The sequence below is a fragment of the Pezoporus occidentalis genome, unplaced genomic scaffold (assembly GCF_034315485.1).
Source record: "Pezoporus occidentalis ecotype Australia unplaced genomic scaffold, CSIRO_AGI_Poc_V1 ctg35, whole genome shotgun sequence".
NCBI classification, from domain to species: domain Eukaryota; kingdom Metazoa; phylum Chordata; class Aves; order Psittaciformes; family Psittacidae; genus Pezoporus; species Pezoporus occidentalis.
The window spans coordinates 1,701,175-1,723,189 of record NW_026915483.1 but is presented as its reverse complement, the minus strand read 5'-3'; the positions used below and the strand labels follow the sequence as shown (position 1 = coordinate 1,723,189).

The 22,015-nt window shown below is 46.9% G+C and overlaps 1 protein-coding gene across 7 annotated transcripts in view; it reads left to right on the top strand.

The window, feature by feature from the left end:
- CADPS (calcium dependent secretion activator) overlaps positions 1–22,015 on the top strand; it is a 211,260-nt gene that overhangs the window by 17,201 nt on the left and 172,044 nt on the right. The window lies entirely within an intron of this gene.

Sequence of the window (22,015 nt, the reverse complement as noted above, 5' to 3'; positions counted from 1 at the left end):
GTGCAGGGAAGGTGCTTCTGAATCAGTGCTGGGCTCTAGCTCTTTTCTTATCATGGAAAGAGATGCCAGTGGCTGTGCTGGGAATGTTCTGATGTTCAACACAGGGTACGTGATGTCTTGTCAGGTACCTGCACAGAGGGTTTATGGGTCAATACCTTGTTATAGAAATCCATGTGTCTGGCTTGCCTTTCTGCTCTCTAATTGCCACCTCCTTGCTTCCTATCTGCATCCAGTAAGCAAGCTGCTGTGATAGTTAATTACTTTTCTGGGTTGAGTGCTGTATTATAGTCCGTTCTGTCAATACTAATTGTTTTATAGAAATATGAAGTACCACTTTCCCTTCCCTCCAAGGACTTTGAGATGCAATATGGGCTTTAATGATATCATTTGCCCTTCTGTCCAGCATGAGTAGGAAAATATGATCTCCCATTTGCAATAGGCACTTAAGGTTATCTGTTGAAGAGCCGTGAGCACTCTGCTTTTGGGGTCCTTTCTTGTGCCTCTCCGATAAAGCTCTTTCCCTGGTACCTTGCTGGTGGTGTGTATTTATAACTAATCAATCACAACCAAGAACAGAGCAATGACTGTCACTTATTCCTTAACTCCATTCCTTTCCTGGGTGGGGTTCCTTCTTGCTTTTCAACCTTTGGCTTAATACATAGGTTGTACAGAAGAGTAAGTAAATAAGAAGTGTCTGTAGATGGGCATCTCCTGAGAGTGCTCCCAGTAGTATGTGAGGATATTGCATGAGGAAACTTCTTGTGCATGGAAAATGACAGCCCTTGGTGTTCAGTTTTATCTCTGCTTCCACTGGCTTTTGGTCAAGAAGAAACCACTGGTGACGGTTCTTTGCAGGGGGATTTATAATTTTGGATGTGTGTTTATTGCTCTGGAGTAAACACCAGACAAACCCACACTCATTCATAATTAAAGCAAAGTAAATTCAAATATGCCCCAGGTTACCCGATGTGTTTGCAATGACTAATGTTTTGAGGCTGTGCTCTGCTTCTCTTTGCCTCGCTGGAGGTTTTGCTGTTAGCTTTTGTCGTTAGCAGTGCTGCACAGAGCAGGATGAACTCCCAGGTGAGCACCTGAGATCTGGGCTAGCTGTTGTGCAGAGATGAAACAGGCAGCAGAGAAGGGCTCAGTGATAAAGGCTCTGCCACTGGGATGCTCCAGACTTTATCCCGACTGGTTTGTGTACCCACAATTTCCTGCAGAAGCCTCCAAAAACTGAGATCCATGTGTGTGTGAGGTGCTGCTGTGATTTAAGAGACAGGGAAGGTTTGTTGGCAGAAGGGTGGTTGGCAGAGTCATGTTCCCAGTGGGGCAGGGAGGATGAGAAGTGTCTTAGCCCTTCACTGCATAACACCTCTGGTGTGGCATGTGCCTCTGAGCTGCTCCACACAGCTGCAGATCCATGTCCTGGCACTTGGATCAGGGCTTCATCTGCTCTTGGCTGGTTATGCTGGGCAAAACGAGATGGGCTGTGTTGGAGGAGGGATGGGTGCAGGGATTGATGGCATTCCTCTGTCTTCCCAGGGATTCATGGAGCAGAGCCATACTTAATTAGACTTGCTTTCAAAAAGTAGTCGAACTTCTGTTGTTACCAGTGCTTCTCAGTGGCAAGCATGGGAGGGCAAGCAGCTGTGGAAGTATCATAGACAGGGCTGAAAATACTCTGAGACTGGGGACTGGGAGGTGGGAATCTGATCCACAAGTTGAGCAATAGTAAAGAACTGCCAGCTATTCCCACCACATGCCATAGTGCTGGATGTCCTCGGTGCATCCTGGTCAGGCTGCCAATTCTTTGTTGGAAGTCTGAAACTGTTGAACACAGGGCAAGACTCAGTGGCTGTCAATGCAAGCCATGAACCAGGAGGTGACACACTTCTATCTCTGGAGTATATCCTGTGGGATCTGTAAACAAAGCTTACTCCAGTATGGACTGAACCTTTTCTTTATTCCATTAAAATGGGGGGACGAAATTAGCTTTTTAGACTTGGCCTCTATCTTCTTCACCTGTGTTGATGGCTGGGTGTTTCTGTGACCAGAGATTTGATGTTAGACTTGGAGTTCTCATGCAAGGACTTCCCATTCCAGCTCAGTGTTCTTGGTGACTTTTCTGCTGTTTTTCTGTGCAAGCGTTCAGCAAAGTTTGGTGTAAGGCTGCTGTCACCTGCAGAATGTCCTATTTTGTGACCTTAAACTTCATCCCAACTTCAAACCTGCTCTGTCAGGGGCTTGAGTGTCCTTGCTGTCCTGTCACCTGAGATTGTTGAAGTCTGCATGTAAATTGGTCTCTGAGAACAGTTTTTTGATCTCAGCCACAAATCTTATTATGGTTACATTAGGGAGTGGAAGCACGAGAAGCCAGGTCGTTGTTTAAATGTTAGCATTAAAGGTCAAATTCAGTTGATCTTTAATCCTTTGACAGCAGCACTCTCCAGTCTCATACACCTGCAACTTCATGTGTGCCTACCAGGGCATCAGCAAGAGCTTAGAGATCAGGCGCCAGCAAGGCTGGGCTTTGCATCTGGGACTTTTCTGGTGAGGAGAGGCAGGAACGTCTCTGCTTTCAGTTTGTTTTAGGATGAGAGCCTGGAGCTGCTGTTGCTCGGTAGGACCCAATGCTGCTGCTTTGTGCCCACCATCAGCGAGATGCTGTGCACAGTGTCCTTGGTGGGAGTGATGGCACCTCACTGTTTGGGACCAGCACCTGGAAACCCCTGGCAAAGCACCCACAGGTTTCAGTGGGAGTGGGGCCAACTTGAGGCTCTGGGACATATGTATTGGGAGGATGTGGGGCCGCGTGCTTCAGAGGTAAAAGGCTCCCGTGCATGGACTTGGGGATGTGCCACTAAAGGTATCGTTGGTTTCATATTCATCTCCTGTGTTTGCAAATCTTGGCGTGAGCTGCAGGTTCTTCTGTTAGTGTTTTGAGGCGCTTTCCTTCAGTTCCTTATTAAAATGCATCTGTTTTTCCTCATTTGGAAAGATCATCTGTATCAAAAAGCTAATGATCACAATACCTGGCTCCCTTTTCCCCAACAAAGCTGACAGCAGTGATATAAATCATTATGTTGCTGATTGTAAAATTGCTACCTTCAGGCACGTCTTTATTTTAGGGTTGGATTTTTTGGCTGCCACAACTTACAAGAGAAAGACAGTTGGAAATACTCTTTTTAATACATAGTTTTCACAGCTCTCAAGTCTCTTTATCGAGTCAGGCTGCTGTGGCTGCTAGGCTGGAAAAAGCAGAAGATTAAAGTGCCTTTCTTTAATATGCAGCTGTGCATGTAAGTATATTGTGGCTTTCCTGAGGTAAGATAAAGTCATAAAGATTTCCTGGTGGGCTTTTGCATTGCTCAGCTATTGCGGTCCTTGCTGCAGTAGTCTATGAATATCCTTTCCTTGGGACTTTTTGCTCATCTGCTCTAAGCCTAAATCACATTCCTGCAGTTCCTAGTGTGGTTGTTGTGGGACTATGGACCTTCCTAGCACTGAGGTGCAGCAGCTCCAACAGAGCTGGGACATGCAGAGTTGTGCTGGGAATTTGGATTTTAGTTGTTAGCTTTTGGAGTGAAATCACAACGGGGTTTTAATGCAGCATCATATGGAAACACTAAGGATTGGGGTTGTTTTGTTTTGGTGTTCAGTTTTAATGGATTTTATTTTCCTCCCACCTATGTGGGGAGATGGAAATACCTGTCTAGGAAAACCAAGAGCTGCAGAGAGTATCGGGAACGCCACCACCATCTGCCCACCTCCCAAACAGCCGATGTCTGTGCTTGGTGCATGACGCCAGCAGGCCCTATCAAGGGTATGGCTTGTATTTAATTCTGCGTTACAATCCCTTTAATCTAGGATTATAGCCAGTTGTTTTCTTCATGCAGGGTGCGTGCTGTCAGATAAAAGCAAGAGCAGCTGGGAGGAGGAGAGCAGCTTTGAACAGGGGCTGAAAACCTTGAGTATCTGTAAACGTGTTTGTCAGAGGCATAAACCTGTCTCATAGAAGGAGTCCAGGCAGGTGCAGGGGCTGACAGGACCCTCCAGCTCTGATAGATGAAGACCCTGGGAAGGCAACTGGTTGCAAATGAAATAGTAATTGCTTTCCCCCCACTGAATGAAATCTTCTCTGAGGCGATTACACAGATTACAGCTTCCCACTGCAATGTACCAGAATAAATATAGCCTGTGCCTCCCGCGGGGGCTGCCGCAGAGCAGCCTTGGGCTGCAGGGCGCCTTGTGCGCGGTGCAGCGGGTACCTGGAGTCGAGAGTAGGAATCTGGTATGAACAGGGCTGGGAGGATGATGTCAGCTCTCTGATCTTCCTCCCTCGAAGCAGGATTGAGTATGCCCAGGTTGTTTCTGGTAGCGTTTGTCCTGCCAGGTATGCGGGGACAGGGGAGGCTGAGCCGCCTCCTCCTGTGCATCTGCGTTCATGCTGGAGTGAGGCCTTTTACCCAGTACCCAGCCTGGTTACCTCGCTGTGACACACACCTTTAACTTCTTGTCATGGGCACGGGGGATGAATTGTTTTCTTCTTTGCAGCAGATTTTGCCATTGCTTTGAGGACTCTTGTCAGTTCCCACAGTCCTTCCTCAGGCTCATGTTACTCATCCTGCTCCTGTTCCCCTTCTCAGGGTTCCTTGGGTGGTCAGTGCCCCCGGGGTGCCCCTTCCCTGGTCCAGGGGAAGGAGGGAGCTCCCTCTTCTGCTTCCCTTGTCTACCTATCTCTATGTGATGCTTTGGCTCTTTTTTACAACTAAATACACTTTCCCCATGCTCAGCCTGAAGTCCTCTCCCCTGACAGCTGAACAGCGGTGTGCAGAAGACTTAATGCACCCCCAGCCATGCCCTTTAAACATGTTAAGTTTAAATCATTGCCCTCAATAACGGGTGCATTTTGCCCCCTTGATAATTGGTGGTAGATGCCACTGTGACCTAGGTGCAGGGGGGACTTCGCCATGCCTACAGAAAATTGTTTTCCTTGCTTATCACAGTATGATTTAACTACCTGGTGTTGTTAGTGTTGTTTGATTAGTTTATGTGCTGCATAATTCCAGGTACAGTGTGTGCACGGTAGTCACATAACAACAAAGCTATCTGAAGTGCAGGAGTCAAACGTGTGTCACAGAGGTCCCTTTGCACTCTATTTAGATCCTTTCCAGAACAAAAGGAAAGTCAAAAAACCAACCCCCAAACCCAACATTTCAAAATGCATCTCTCTTCAGTGTGTGGTAAAAGATAATGTGTTGTGTGGGCTTGGGCAGTGCCACATGATGAGCGTCATGCTGGGCGGCACAAAGCTGTGTCTCTTCCCTGCAGCAGTTTGTGCCCATGAAGAGTCTGGCTTTTCTAAGGTGTTTGAGCTCACATGGGCGAGCACGGATAGAGCAGGAGGGTACAGCTCTCTCCTTCCCCTGCACCCAGTTTGCCTGAATCCCATGGGCATGAGGTTGGACTCCCCTCCCAGAGCTCAGCATCTGTTTGTGCCCAAGGGATGCAGACTTGTGTCCTTGACACAGCCCTGTGAAAGGGGTGCTCCTGGCTCTCATGGATTATGTGAATTAATTCAAGTTACAAGTTCCTTAGGGCACAGGCTCATGGGATGTTTCTTTACTTCCATTCTGTACCAAGTGGTACAAGGAGGCCATGATAGTTTGGTTATCAGCAGCAAATATAAACCTTGAAGCTGACCTGGGTGTGAACGGGACAAGGCTTCTCTGGGAAGCACAGGATGCTGCAGAGGTGTTTGTAACCAAAGGGATTTGAATGAGCTGTAGGGGAGCATGCAGTAATGCTTTGGATTGTGAAGGCGATCTCAGTGCCATCCTCTCTTATCAAAGGAATCAGCAGGCATAAATATTTCTCTGGCTCAGGGCTAGTTAGTTCAATTAAAGGTCTTACCAGCAGTTCAGGAAGAATTTGATGTAGTCAGCTAAGTTGCTTGCTTAAGTGATGTCATGTTGTTATGCTGCCTTTTCCTCTAGCCTTGATTTCTGTGCTGTAAGTAACGGAACAAAATGATCTGTTTCTGTCTGTGGAGAGCTGATGAGAAACGAGTGGTAGAGGTGGTGGGGAGACACTTCAAAGTGCCGGGGGGTCTGCTGGGAGGACCTGATGGCTTTGCTGCAAATTGCAAGGGCCAGGGATGTGCCAGCAACTCGCCTCATGTGGCGCGCTTGATAAATGGCCACCCCAGGTCAGCACCTGCTTATTAAATTGTTGTGAAGAAAATAACCTTGACATGTACTTTATCGCTCACAAAGCGCCGTGGTTTGTATGTGGCTTTTTCTCTAAAGAATAAAAATACACATTTATGTCTTGGGGATGAATTTTCTCTAATGGCGTGTGCAAAAGCCAAAAATGACTTGTAATGGTTGACTTTTCCTTCTGTCTGAACTGCTGGCCCACAATGGGGGCTGTAAATTAGTACATTTAAAGTGGGATTTCTTTCTGGAAAGATGCAATGATTGTATAATTGCTGTCTGTTAAAAAACCTGATGAAAATAGGAGCAACTGCCTTTCCTTTGGTATCATGAACTTATGAGGCAAAAATAACACTGAAGTATCCCTCTGGAACAGAGGTAGGCACAGCTGAACCCCAGGCTCTTGATGTGGTGCTGTGTTTGAGCAAGGGTTATTAACTTTTTCAATCAAAATCTCTCTTTCAGAGATTCTGAGCTTCAAGGGATCTACAAGCCACAGGGGTAGCTGTAGGAACCAGGAAACTGAGTGAGTAGGACTTTACAAGCTACTTGAAGAAGATGTTTGTGTGCATTTAACTAGGAAACAATAATACTTTCTGGTTGCTTGTTACAGAGCTGTGCAAGTGAAGCTAGATACAGCAAACAAAAGACTCCTAAACAACAGCTTCTGATGCTAAGCCCATGTTCTTCTGTAGCTGTAGTTTTGTTATGGATCATCTTATGTTTCTTCTTATATTATCTTCTGATTAACAGAATCATAGAATGGTTCAGGTTGGAAGGGCATCTAGTTCTTTAGTTCAGGGACACCCTCCACTAGACCAAGTTGCTCCAAGCCCTGTCCAGCCTGGCGTTGAACACTGCCAGGTATGGGGAATCTCTACTTTTCTTGTGATCTGTTGTATGTTTTCGCTGGGGATAGAAATGCAGCCTCTGTGCTGCATCCCAAGGATCTTGGTGTTGTTGGCAATCACTGTTACTGGAGTAGCCACAGGAAACACTGTGGTAGCCACCTCTTTCCTTCAGGCCTGCTCCCATAGACTGTAACTGATCACCACATGGATGCTGGACCTGGGTGGACTTTGCCATTGCTGCCACCTCACTGCCTGTTTGCAGTGCTCCAACTCCCATCCCAGCTGGGATACAGCCCTTCTTTGGAGCCTCTTGAACTTGAGTCCTGGCTGTGTTCTCATGTGTCATGCAGCCACTATTGCTTGTGTGGTGCAGCTGCTGTGCACTAAGCTGACTTAGTGCAGTTCTGTGCTTATCAAATGTGATCATTGAGATTGGAGGCTTTTTGGCTTCTTGGCTGCTGCTTCTGTTGGTAGTTCTATTAACACTAATGGAAATCACACTCTGGCATCAGCAGCACAACATCCCCTGTGCAGAGCTCTGCTGTCTGACAGTGTGATGCTGCAGGATTCACAGGAATGGGATGTCAGAGGTAATTCTGTGTCACACAGATTGTACTGCAAGGGGTCTTGCTATCACTTCATACGTACTGTGCCAGCTTAATGTTCTGTTATTTTCTTTCTTGGGAAGAGCCCATAAATCTAAAGAGTGTGGTGGGGGTTAGTGCTGATTCTGCAGGCACTGAGAATAAGGGAATAACTTCCATTGAGATCCAGCCTTTGACATGATGCTCCCAAGGGTTTCTCTGTGGCCCTCCGTAGCCATGGGGAACGTCAGTCTCTCTTCAGCACCAGCCCCCGAGCAGGGGAAGCAGCCTGTGTCACCCACCCAAATGTCAGCGCATGGGTAAGAGGATTTGAGCAGAGAGCTTGGCTACCAGCCCTGTTCAGAAGTCTCCTTTGTCTTCCAAACAGTCTGGTGGGTGCCTTGCTCTTACTGACTCATGTTGGGCAGACTCCGGGTTTTACAAGATAAGCGTCTTTATTCTATCATGCTCTTGCTGCATGTGTCTGTCTGCTGTTAGCCTGCAGTGTGGCAGAGGCATCTATCTTTGTGCTGTTTTTTCTGATTATTTTTTTTTTTAATCTTCAGATTCTTTGCTTCTCCATTGCATCTGCATGAATTGGGTTTTGGTTTGCTTGCTTAAATTACATTTCTGTGAAAGTAGTCTGAGGAATTAATCGCAAAGCTCAACAAAATAGTACATGGTTTGAAAAGAAGTGGTCACAGTTTAGAAGATTAAAGGAAATAAAAACATCTTTTTGTCCCTTAAAGTTAAGGGGAGTTAAGGTGTACCCTGGGAGATTGCAGTGTCAGTTCTCTTTCCCATGCTAGCATAGGCACACATCAACCAGGAGCAACTTATTCCAGCAGCAATACATTTGGGCTTGGGGAGCTTTGCTGAAGTCAAAGACTTTGACTTTGGAGCCAGTGAGGGGAAAAATATCTTCTCCAGGACTGGAGGTGTCACTTTTCTTCCCGTTGCTGAAGTTCTCAGGTGACTTCCCTGGCTTTTCTTTAGACGATTTCCTATGGAAGAAGATGTGCTGCTGGGTTTTGTTTGCCACAGCATGTGTAATCTCCAGCTTTCCAAGCCCGCAGCCAGGGTTTCGGATGGAGCCTGGCAGCGTTCTCTGCTGCGTGGGTCAAGCCAAGTGCTGAAGCCTGGCTGGGAGTGAGTTGGAGGTGGAACAGAGTTTCATGCCAGTTTGTACTTCTCTTGTCAGCATGGGCAGGATACTTGCCCACTCAAGTAACCATCATGTGTGGGTCTCTGATGGTGGGGAGCTGCAGACAAGGAGGGGCTGAATGGGAAAGTAATGCTGGCATCATTGAAAAAATCCCTATAGATGTGAAACCACTGCTGCATCAAGGTGCACGGGCTTGTTGATGCTGCTTCATTGGCACTTTCCCTTCGTACACATCCCAGCCTTTCTGGACAAAACCTGCTTGGTCACAGTTCAGCTTGATCCCCTCTTGTCTATGAGGTTTTGGGGCCTGAGGGGCTTCATGAGCTAATGAAGCTGGTGCTATGGGTTTTGTCAGCACTCACCTTCACCTGCCCACCCCAAGGGCTCCCTGCTCCCTCCCCATGTTGCAATGCTCCTCCCTTACCCAGCTGTCAGGGAAGCCTGCTGCTATTATCCCAGAGGGATGTGAAGGCATTGTCTTCAAGGCAAGCATCAATCAGGGACTCCTCCTCCCAAGCAAGCTGTGTGGGATGCTTTTGCAGTATGTCTTGGGACTATGTGGTTGGGTAGAGCGATCGCTGTGCTGGTGCCTGCCCATCAGTTGCACCCAGAGCGAAACTCCATGGTTCTCTCATCCAAATAGCTGGAGGCTTTTCAGGTAAAAGGCTGGATTCCTGGATACTCAGTTCTGCAGCTTTTATTTAAGCAATATTTAGTATGTTTTCCTTCCAGCATCTGCAGGTAGCAGTTATCTCTAATTCTTTGGTGTAGGCTGGGACTTCTAATAGGAATGCAAAAATAGGAATAAGGGAAAAAGAAGCAATCCAGGCTGTAGGCTGAGGTGAGTTGGAGTCACTGGGACTGTGTGTCAATGTGCCACAGCACAGCGTGGGATCTGTTTGGTGGGATCAGAGCACACAGTGTCCTGTGGTCCAGCTACCACCAAGCTCCAGTGGTTCCTCAGACTTGCTGCCAAGTAAATGAGAGCAGACTTGATGCAATGTGCTCGTTTTGGGACCTTATTTTCCACTTTTTGTGGTTTTGACTCTTAACAGTTTCAGTGACCTCTTCTAGTGCTCCCTGGAGCAGAAGTGGAGCTCCAGGATGGAAAATGCTCCATCTTTGGATCCAGTAGGCAAATTCCAGCACAGATGCCTTTTACAAAGAATTATTTGACTTTCTTTTCCTCTTTCTGCATGCCCACATGTTTTCGGCTCCTACAAACACTCCTCTGAAATTACATGCTTCAAATCTGCAGTAGCTGTATTGCTTTTATGTGGGGGTTTCAACTTGTACTCACAATGTGCAGACAAACTCATTACCAGATATAGTAACGGGTTCTTCCCTCCTGCCTTGTAGGACTGTGCTCTGCTACCTCTGTGCACAGCCTGCTCTCCTCCCTCCTTCCAGGCTTTTTCAACCAGCTTAAAGTGGCATAAGAGACATAGGAAACCTAGGTTTTGGGCTTGGACATCACACTGTAGGGGTGTGTTGTAGAAGGTATCTGCTCCACCTACATCTCCTTCTGCTGCGGGTCACTGCTCTTGTAGCATCATGCAGTTCTTCCTATCCACGTGCACACAACTTGCATCGAGTGAGGAGCAGAGACAGCTCATCTGATGGAAGGGGATTGCAGGGGGCAGAACCTTCCCAGCAGAAAGGCCCAGAGCTCATCAGTTAAAGCCCTTAAAATTTTCCTGCCTAGAACCTAAAGAAGAGGAATGAAACTCTTCTTCTTTGAGCAGCCTTCAATATACTGCACTAAACAGGAATCCTTAAAACAGCTTTCCTAGGTTTAAATGGGTTTTGGTAATGTGTAGTTATGCGTTTTTGGAAAGGATCTTTATGTAGAGCCATATGCAACTGTTGTGCTGAGAATTGTCAGTCTTTAGGTAGTTAACATATAACAGTGGTACCAAACTTGTTTTTTTCAGGGTTTGGTAGAAAAGCTGGATGTTTCAAACTAGTATCTCTCACCTTTGGCTAAAAAAGGCACTGAAGGCCATCAAAGGCACAAGAAAAGGCTTTATGCAACACCAGCTGTGTTGCAGGTGGCTGCTGGGGAGGCAGGCTGGACCAGAGCAGGTTTGGTTGGATTTGCTGTCTGTGCCAGGGAGCCAGCAGGAGGTACTTTTGATGTTGGTTCTGGCTGCATGGGGCTGGATGGTTGGTTCTGGGTCATGCTTTTTGGGGTGTTATTTAGCTCTAATTAAGCTTGGCAGGAGGCAAAATGCAAAAGGTGACTAATACGCCCCGCCAGAAGCACCAAGGGCGGAGGGATAGACACTTGGGGAGCCAGGATGTCCCTCTTGCCCCTGCCCCAAGGAACGATTCAAGTGTGCGTTGATGATGGCATTGCTCCTTACACTCTACCAATGGGGTTTGCTATGGGGAAGATTCCAGTACCAAGCTGTGCATGGCCTGGATGCCTCACCCTGGTCCTTCCACTGCTTCCCCAGCAGATCTCCCTGTGTTGCAAGGCTCAGATTGATCACTGCGGACAGCCAGCAAACGGCCTTTCTGTTATCTTAAAAACCATTACTGAACTCCATGCCTGATCTCACACAAGCAGCTAATTGTCCTCTTCGCAGATGCCAGCGTGGGACCTGCACACGCCGCATGCACGCTGTGTGTGCACCATAGTGGACGTGATTTTCCTCGCTGTGTTTCATTTATGTTTACAGCCCAGAGCTGAGAAAAGGCCATTGCTTCCTGCAGCCTCCCCTGCCAAGTGAATGATGTGCTCAGAGTTTGGGAATCTGAGCTGAACTAGCCTCAGGGGGTATGTCCTCACCCAGTCTCTGTGGTGCCTCAGAGAGTGCAGGATTTGCCCTTTTCAATTTCAGCCTCCTGGTGTAAACTGGATCCAAAGTCTAGGGCTGTGGATAATTTTAACAGTGCCTTTCCTTAAAGTAAACAATAATCATAATATCAGCGCAGTGGAACCGTGTTTTTGTAAATAATGCTCCTTAACGTCGTTGAAGGAGCAAACATTCATTCTCGGTTACTTTGGGTACATACCAGCCACCATGCAAAGGTATATTCCCAAGTGTCTGCAAGTCCCAAGTTGAAATGCAGTTTTCCTGCAGTAGTTTGCTACCTTTTACCAAACTTTTTCTCCCAGCTCCAAACAACATGCCCTTGTAAAAATCTGAGATTACTCACTTCAGCAGGAAATGTGAGGAGGAGGAGGAGGTACACTGCAGATTCGCACCTTTTCTCTCTTGTTTTTCCATCTAGAAACAAATTCTGTTCTGGCTTGACTGATTGCTTGTTTTCTGCAAGTGTTTTCTGAAAGAGACTGGATCAGAGATGGGTTTGGCTCTTCAACAGATTTTCTGGGGTGTTTCTTTCTTTTTGCTTGTTTCCTGGTAATAACACATGCACAGAATAAGGGAAGATTTCCCACACAAGTGGTACTTAGCCAGAGCCCCACCATGCAATAGGTCAGGTCTCTCGATGGGCTGCTTTGAAAACATGCCTTCTGTGGAAAAGAGGTTTTGCTCAGACCTGCATCAACTTTCTTTTTCCACACCACCAGCCCAGTTTGAAGCAATTTTAGGCAGCAGCTTTCTGTTTTGAGGTGGCTGGTGGGTACATGCGGAATGCCCATGGCAAAGCTCACCATTTCAGCCTTGTCTGCCTGGAAGCTTCTCTCCATTCCTTGCTATCTTGTTCAGTTCCATCAAAGATATCCCCTCCCCTGCTAACTTTGCCACGCTGAAAACAGCAGTCCCACAGAGGCTGGGACACACCAGGAGTCCATGGGTCTCCGTTCATTTGTCTGTTGCTTCTGCTCCATAAGAACTGGGTTTAAAATAGCTTGTGACATGAAGGAGAGACAGAGTTTAATGATGAAAATGGTACAGAAATAAGCACAGTTGTGGTGGATGTACTTTTTTTGGGGGGGATTTTTGTTTGGTGATCTGAGGTGTTGGTAGATCTTTAGGTTGTTTGATGTCTTCAAGTCAGCCTGAGCTGCTGTATGCATTAACCAGGAAGGACAATTAGCTTCTGCATCATGTAAGGCCTGCCTGGAGTGGCAACATAGAGCTGGAAATAGTTAAAATAGTGATTTTAAAGTGTTTCTCTGTAAGCGGCTTACTTCTGTTCTTGGACAGCCCACCATCCTAGTTCTGCGAGAGGCTTTTCATGCATGTAGCCACTTCTGCAGAGAAGTGAAGTGCTTTTATTCTCCTTCCACAAAAGGGAGATGCAGCACAAAAGAAGCAGAGAACTGGGCTGTTGGGCTCAAGGATTTGCCTGGGTCCTAGGACACTGACCTCCTCCTTGGGGGGCCCATCAGCATAGACCAACTTGTGTTCTTACCCCATCCCTCCTCTGTTTTTTGGACTCAGTTAACTAATGGGTATTTAGCTGTCCTTAGGCTGTGCCTGGGATTTCCAAACACAGGATATACCAAGCCTTGCCTAGCCTCTAAAGTAGTCCAGGAACAGAGATGCTTATGTAGCATCAGCAGCAATATGGGCTGCTGCTCTTCAGAGTACTGTCCTGTCCAAGAAACACTGACTAGGGAGGCAAGAAGAGGTTCTTCACTGTTAATGACTCTTCAGCAGGGGCTGGCAGGGTGTCCCTGGTCAAAGGGACTTGGGCCACATCAATTGTACACAAGTTGAGTAAAACTTGTATACAGTTCATTCTATACATTCACTCGTATACAGTTACCTCTTTTGGACACCTGGGTGTCATTTGTGAACGTGCCTGTGTAGCACTTGTAGAAGATTTTGCACAAAGCCATTTTATTATTAAATGAATACAGTATCAGCTATTTATTGCAGGTGATTGAACTGAAAGATACTACATGCCTATCTCGGGAGGCTTAGGGCTTTGCAGCCATTGGGCAATAGATGTGCAGCATCCATACCCCAACGTGACTGGTTTACTTTCCGTGTCGGTAAGGCTGTAAAACACCCAAGTCCTGGAAGTTACCCTCAGAATATTCTGAAAGAAGTATTAATTCTAGTAGCTTTGTTGCCCAGCCGGATTTCTCCAAGGGACACAGCATGGGTGACTCATAGGAGATGACCTATGATAGTCTCCATCTCCACACCATGCCCTGCCACTGTGTGACACACCATGGTGTTGAAGCACGAAAGTATGCGAGGTAATGCCTCAGAGCTGTGTCACGTCAACGCTCCCAAGTTTCAAGACACCATGTGTTGCTTTCTATCTGAAAGAGAAAGAGGAGTGAAAAATCTTGTTTTTCAAGACTTGCCTGTGAGGCTCAAGAGGAGAAGGAAGATCTTCCCTTGGTCTTCGTTCCTGGGATAAGTTACTTTTGGAGGTCTCAGCGCAGCAATGGAGTGTATGTACCACACTGTTGGAGTAGAAGGGCAGAACAAGCCTTTTCTGTTGCATTTGCAGAGAGCTTCTATGCCAGTTAAAGCAAACATGACTTGGCCTGCACCTGACCAAGGCCCTTGCTAGCAGGATTTTCCAGGGAGAACTGTGTAAATGGTTGTGTTAATGGCCCTCGAGACTTGGGGTTAACCAGGAAGGAGGAAAGAAGGTGTTCGGGCCATGCAGCAGGAGAGAAGCTAGTTGCAAAGTCCAGCACTTGGGGAAATAAAGTCTCTTGCCTTTGGGGTGCACCCACAGGGGCACACAAAGCTGGGGGACTTTGCATGTTGCTCTGCCTATACTAGGTTCTGTTTGCACCCTGGTTTTAGTAGGTAGCTGCATTTAAATGTTTTTATGGGTTTGTGTTTTGTATTTTCTTAACAGAGCAGCTACCAGAGGCAGGATGGTGCTGGGCTTTCTGTTGAAAGCTGTTGGATCATGAAGGTGTGTTTTATGCCTGGTGGGCGAGCAGAGCTCACCAGGCAAGGCTCCCGTCACAGCAGAAGTCACCAGGGATGCTTCTGAGAGCAGCAGTTCTCAGCCTGTGCTCAGTCATTGGCCTAGTATTTCATCACTGCTGTTTCTTGCTTATATTTTATGCTGGTTTCTCCATTCTCCTGAGATCAAATTCATATTTTTATTAATCAGTCAAAAAAAAATATAGGGGCATGATTCTGTTTGATCATCCACAGAAAAACACCCAGCAGGGCTGGCTTAGTCTGTTAGATCTATTGCAAACTCACCCTGCTAATGGCTTGCTTAAGTAAAATAAGACCAAAGTTGGGAGAAGTTCCAAGTTTTCTGTGCCCTTGTTGGGTGGCTCCACCTTGGGGTTATCCACTTGCACATCAGCTGCAGGGAGGGACCAGAAGGGAGAAGATGGAGATGACAGGAAACAGGAGCAGAAGTTCCTGAAGCTGTCAGAGCTGCTGCTTCTAATATGTGTGGTTGATCTTAATGGAAAAGGGGACCTTTTGCAGGGCAGACATGCAGGGTTGGCATGTGAGCATTGGATGGACATAGCTGGTACAAACAGAGATAGCAAGTGAAGAGCGGCAGAAGTATCTTTTGATGTGTCTACCTACATCTATGCTTGCCATGTCGTGGCAGGTTGCAGAGGGAAGATGTATCTTGGAAAGTACCAGGGAGAAGGTTGACAGCAAAGGCCAAGTCCCACATCATGGCTTTGCTTTCCTCTTTTGGCACTGTGCATCACTGTGTTTCAGAAAGGAGGAGCAGCCATAATAAAGTTTTAGGCCTTTTATGTATGTCAAGCTGTGCCTAGCTGGCAGAGAGCATCCTGGAGAGGAAGTGCACTCAGGGTCTGAGAGGACATAAGAGGATCCACATGTTTCAAAGAGTGACTTGGAGCCTGTGCTTTGTCTCTTTGATAAACCTGCTACTGGGGTGGTGAAAAGGAAAGATCTGCTGTGCTTGATCTAGAGGTTCTGTACCTGCAACTGGCCTAACCAAAGGCATTGATCTGTTACCTTCCTATTACTTATCCAGCAATACTTGAGCCTCTTTAGAGAAGAAGTATACCAGCAAGTGCCAGAATCATTTACACTCAATGTTCGTGCTGCAACCCTGCTGGATTTGCTTCTAATAGCAGAGGTAGTGAGAGGTTCTGGCAAGGACCAGAGCTGATGCTGTGATAGGGCACTGGCTGGGTGCAGCTGGGCAGAGGAGAGGGCTTCCGTCCTTCCTCTGCAGGCAGCTCTGGTGGGTTTTCTCACCCCTTCAGTCCTGTTGCTGAAGCAGACATTTACCATTAGGTCAGGAAATATTATTCTTGTGTTTTCAGGCTGCTCGAGTGGGAGGTTGGTTTGCCTCTGAGCTGCAAATCAGTGCTGGGCTGGTGTGTAAGGACCTGGGGGCTGTTTGTGTTGCTTGTGCCCAAAACCCAGCCTGATTTCTGAGTGTGGTGCAGGTGGGTACGTAGGAGTTTTGCTCCTTGGAGGGTCTGTATGCTCCGACCCATCCCCAACATCCCAGGTGGGCTGAGCAGGCAGGGCACAAGCTGCTGCAGGCAGAAGGGGCTGTGCGTGCCTTTCACTGCCTCGTGTGTAAACCCAGGCATGGTGATGGTAGAAGTCATTCTCTCTGCAACAAATCAACTCTTCTGAGAGAGGAGAATGTGGCAGCAGGATTGGTGGCTGGGGATGTGACCAGTGCTTTTCTTGTTTGCCATCCACAAAGGATGAGCATGGCTGGAGAAGAGGGCAGGCAGCGTGGATACACCAGGGTCTGTAAATCACAGACAGAGGCAGAAGGCAACAAATCAAGTACCCACAAAGAGGGAATTGTATAGACAGGGTCAGATCAGTGGGTGTGCACACAGCACTCCACATCTGGTCGGACTGTAAGGAAAAGGATGTGCTGGCTCGGCACCCCTGGAAAGATGTATTGTGGCTGTCAGAAACCAAAGCACAAGGAGCTCTCGCTGGTATCAAATATTAAGCTTCTCTGAAACAACCAGAAAATACAGTGTTAGGCAGCTGGGAAAAGTCCTCTGAGACTGGCAGCTAATACTGGTTGCTTATGTTAACAGTGAAAAGCTGTGGAGGAGCCATGTCTACCCAGGAGAGCGGGCACACCCAAATACTGGGGTGTGAGTCACCCCCCGTGTGGTCCTCTCTCCTGTTGGGGGGTGAAAGCAGCATGAGCACAGGAAGAATCTGATGTGTTTTCCCAGTGCAAAATAGCCTGATGGGGTTTTAATACTCTCATGCCTATTGCTGGAGCGTCTCACCTCTCCCTTGAGACCAGCTTCAGCTCTCTGCACATCCTTCTGGCTCTTCCATGCTGTTCATGTTGTGTCTGGTTTCTGACTGTGGAAGCGGTGATGATGAGGGATGCTTCTTCAGTTGGTTTAGCTTTTTCCTAAATCACCTGGTGCTGAGGTGTAATAAAATATTTATTAGCTGTTATGAAACGGATCCCAGAGCAGCGGCACAGTGAGCTGTTAAATATTCCTCCTTGCAGTGGTACCCAAACAGCAGGTGCCCTGAGGAGCAAGAGCTCTGTGCTGCTCTTGTTCATGTGCTGTAAGCTGGTTTCTCTAGACAAAAGGCAGAGGTGCTTCCCCTGGGAATTACCTGCAGTTGCCAGCTGAACAGATTCCTTTGGGATACGAGTGATACTGATGGGCTGAGCCATCAGGGAGCAGTGCCATACATCCTCATGCCCTGCTGACAGGGCAGACTCTTCCAGTGGTATGTGCAAGGGCGATGTGAGGCATCAGCGGACCAAAATACCCAGTCCTTGCTCAGAGGCGTTCAGTGTGCTCAGGCGTTCAGAATCACCTCTCTCCCACAGGGATACCTTTCACTTTGAAACCTTTTGTAACCTCACTTGAAAATCTGCAGAGTTCAAATCTGACTGCTGTTCCAGGAGCTGTCACATGGATGGATGTGGCTTTGTTAGCTGGTTTGAGTACACGTGCAACTGTGGATGGGTTATTCTGTAGCCTGCCACTGACAAATCAGCAGTTAGCCCTGAAAGATTTGGCAATCTACAGTCTGGGCTGGCCTGTCCTTGAAAATCTTCTGTAGACATGGTACTGTCACAGCATGCTGTAGGTTGCGAGGGACTTGTGGAGGTCTCTGGCCCAATTCCCCTGCCGCAGCCTCTCTGGCTCCATGTCTCAGTGCTGGACCACCTGCACTGTGACATTATGCAAGAATTCATATGAAGTCTCTTGAAACTCCCCTTTCTACTATCTTTCAAGGCACGTCATCTGTGGCTCTTGGGCTTCTGTTACTGTTGATATACGTCATACAAAGCTTTGAAATTCAGCTGTCCTATGAGTGCAAATGGTCTTGTTTTCTTGTGTAAATTGAACTTGCAGATGTGAAAGTTCCACGTAAAAGAGTCAAAATCTGTAGAAGTTGTTCTAATTCTTCAAAGTCCAAAGTGTGTAAATCTGAGGCTCTGCTTTGAGCTTGTCCCAGCGTGTGGGACAAAACCCAGATCCAGCCAACATGGTACTATTGTGAAATGTACCTAAGTGGTGAGCTAGATGGCCATGCTGTGCTCAGATAGAACAAAGCATTTTGGAGAGAGGAGGGATTAGTGAGGCACGCTGCTGTGTATAACTTTTTCCAGAGAGCTTCTCTGCAGCAGACAGCTTCTCTTTGGAATGCTTATGCTGTAGGCGAAGGAGCCTGGAGTTGATGCACAGAGATGGAGCCAGCTGTTTGCTGGAGAAGGTGCCATAGTGCTGTGTGTTCAGGTTTATGTTCGGCTCCAAGTCAGATGGAATATGTGCAAAAATAACACAGAGTGAGCAAGCTGCTGGTGAGCATTTGTCCCGAGGAGGCTGGTGTGCTGTTTGCTGAGATCTGCATCAAGCAAATGCAAGAAATTGCCTCTGTGATTTGTTTATGACCATGGCACATGGCAGAGATGTTCCACCCTGTTTCTGAGGTCACTACATTGTGCTGGGCATGAAGCTTCTCTTTAAAAAGTTAGACTGAGAAGGTAGGAATCACTGGTATGCCCAGATCTGGTCACTGGTCAGCTCTTTCCCATAGTTTAGTCCAGTATGGAGAAGACCTCTGCCAAGCTTCTTATAAAAAGGCATACAGTCTTCTAGGGATGCCAGCCCAAAGCTCCGTGGGTGCCCTGCCAGATATCTGTGTCGGGAATTCTTCATCACTGCCTCAGATTACCTTTTTTGATCTGCATGTGTATATCTGGCAACTTCAGTACTCGCTTCAGACAGATAAAGGCTGTGAATAAACATAAGCACCCCACAGTATGAACTTGGGAGAGGTCGCTTGGGTCCACAGCTCCTGTATGCGAGCAGGGTGTTCTGCAGCCTCTCAGATGCAGTAATGATTATTTCCTTAACGGCTGTCACACACTGAAAGCAGTGAGGGGAAAAGGGTTGAGGGAAGGTAAGCAGAGCAAACCTCTTCCATCCCCCAGAGTGCTGCTGCTTACTCCCAGTTCTCTCCTTCCCTCCTTGCATCTGGATTTGTGTTTCCATCAGGGCTCTGCCCTCCACCAGCCTCGCCCCCACCAGGGTTTCACCTCCTGCCGTAGCTGGTGCAAGGGCTGTCATGTTGTTCTGATGTGCTTTGAAGGGGAAGTAATTCGGTTGTTTTCCGCTATTTGTAAGCACACTACGGAAGGTAACTGAGGTATGGTTTGTATTGGTGCCTTAGTGGATCTGCGGAAGCTGTTGGCTTGCTTCATGTGGATTTCTAGCTGATTACTCATGCCTCTAATAGCAAGAGCTAAAATAACACCCCTGCCTTTGAAGCACTTAAGCTTCCAGGTTAGGGTTCAGAACGTGTACTCTTTTAAGCCTACAGATGGGTTGGTGACATTGCCTGCCCCTGCTTGAAGGCTTTGGAGTGTGGCATTGGAGCTGAGGCTGCTACCCTGCCCTGGTCCTGCCTCCACCAGGAATGTGCTGCCTCCTGGTGTGCAAGGGGCACTTCTGGGGCTCGGCAGCGATGCTCTTGGGACTTGATGGGGAGGAGAAAAGGCATAAAATGGGAGGTGTGGAGCACTTGGGGCAGATTTTATTGACCTGCAGGTCTGGTCCTCTCTGCTGATGCTGACTTTCTGCACAGGGCACCTGCTGCTATGCTGCAGAAGCTAAATTTAATGTGAAAATAGTTTAATTCTGGCTCAGATTGACTGCTTGCTTGATAACACATCCATGACAGTGGCACAGACACAGATCAGTACAGCAGTGCTGTTTCACAGTCTGGTGGTGATGGAAGACTGAAGGTGCTGTTAAGCAGAGAACTGGGCTATGCTGCAGCCTGATGTGGTCACAGAGGATCTCCTTTTCCCTGGACAAGTTAAATACTTGCATAAAGCATGGATATGAGGAGGAGGCAACTGCCACTCCAATCAAGACAAATCCGATGATTCATTTCCACAGCCCTCAGGAGCTCACATGTGAGCTGTGTGTTGGGAGTTTCTAGGAATTTCAAGGAGCATCATTCATTTTGAAGATAGCCTGTTCAATATTGAGGAAGGAGCATAAAATATTGCTTCTAGATGACATTATGCGAATTGAATAAGCAAGGACTTCTGGAGATTGTCCTAAGAAATAACTTGGACAGTAATAATGATAAAACTGCCATGCATTTTAAAATCCCAAATGAAAAGCCTCTTGGCTCACAGTATCTGTGCCCTTAGTATGTCTTTCCTTGTGCCTTAACACCCTGATTTCAATGTTACCTGTAGTTTTCCTGTTTCTTTTCTTTGTTTCTTATGGCCTCTGTCGCCCTGTTGTGCCTGCCTGGCATTCACAATGGTTACCAATACAAAATCATCAATACATTTAATTAACATCTTGCTTTTCCTTTCCTCCAGATAATTAAATGCTTAATAAAAATAGATTAGCACCTTCCACAGGTGTTTCCCACTCCATCCCTATATTGTCTTCTGCCTCCTCTTATTGCTGACCCAGTTTTCTTTTAAATTCCAGCAGCTCAGATAGGCTTGGAGCCTGCTTTACACCTGATGCTGTGTGCGTTGCCCAAGGGCTCATGATGTCTAGGGTGCTATTGGCAAATACCAGAAGTTTTAGTTGCCTGAGGTGGCAGATGGATTCTTAGAGCCAACAATTAGATCCTGACAGCATTAAAACAAGGAGCTTTCAGCAGTGCTTTTCCACAGGGCTCATTGCAGGTGGTTCCCAAGGCTGAGGTGGATCAGGCTAAAGGGATGGTCCTTGCTCCAGCCCTGTGATGCTGAACCTTGTTGCGTGTGTCAGACCCTGTGAAGTCTGTGCTGCTGTTTTGGGACTGTCAGGGTGGTGAAGGCTGTTCCTGCTTTTCTGAAGCAGAGCATGTTGAGTCTTGCTTTATGCCACTTTGATGAACACCTCTCCATAAGCACCAGGATAAACTAATCCCAGATTATCACATCAAATTGCCATTGCTCACTAGCTCTCCTCAGTGTTGTGTTGCAGAATTAATTATCAGTATTCATGATGTTTGTTACTGCAGTACCTAAACAACCCGCATGGCACATCATCTAGATCTAGTGATATTTATCGTTGCATTCTCCAATTGGTCCCTCTCCTGCTTTTTATCACTAGCTGAGTTTACCAGGCTTCATTATGCTCTAGTCGTTTGAGTCTCCATAGCTTTCAGTACTTTATTCAAAGCCATTTAGACACTTAGAGCCATTAATTTTATCTTTCTTTTCCATTTTAATGGGCTGGTTTCTTCTGCTGGCACACAAGAAAAAAGCACTCTTCTCTAGACCTTTTGGTCATTAGCAAATAGTTGTCCTATTCTTACTGCTGTCTTTTGCCTCTAAGTTTGAAGTTGTTGTACATACATCTTGTTTGCTTCCTTCTCTTTTGGCTAAATTAATTCTTAGCCTCAAACCTAACGTAGCCCCACTGCAAACCAGGCACAACTATGTTCAAATCCCTACAGGCCTTCAGAGTGTTATCTGCATCGTAAGATGCTGTACTGGGGTTGCTGGTACGTGACTTATGTGCTTGCTGTGACTTTGTGTTACATGCTAAAGAGGGGGGTTTTTTAGCTATGTCTGGTTTTAAACTGACAGAGAAACTAGGCAAAATAATGGCAAGGCTGGAATAAACCCTTATTAATTTCTGTTGATGCCATTGTGACAAGGTAGAGCTGTCTTGTAAGTTGCACCAGCTGTATGCTGGACAGAAACTGTTTTGAGTTTCAAAGGAGATGACAGGAAAAGTCCTTGCTAGGATAAATTCTCTCACCATTAAATTCTCTCACCACTGGTCCTGACTTTATATGTGGGAAGCCAAAAGAAAGAAAGAAAGGAAAAACAAACAAGGGAAGACCAAGGCCCTGGAGTGCTGCGGAGTGCTGTCTT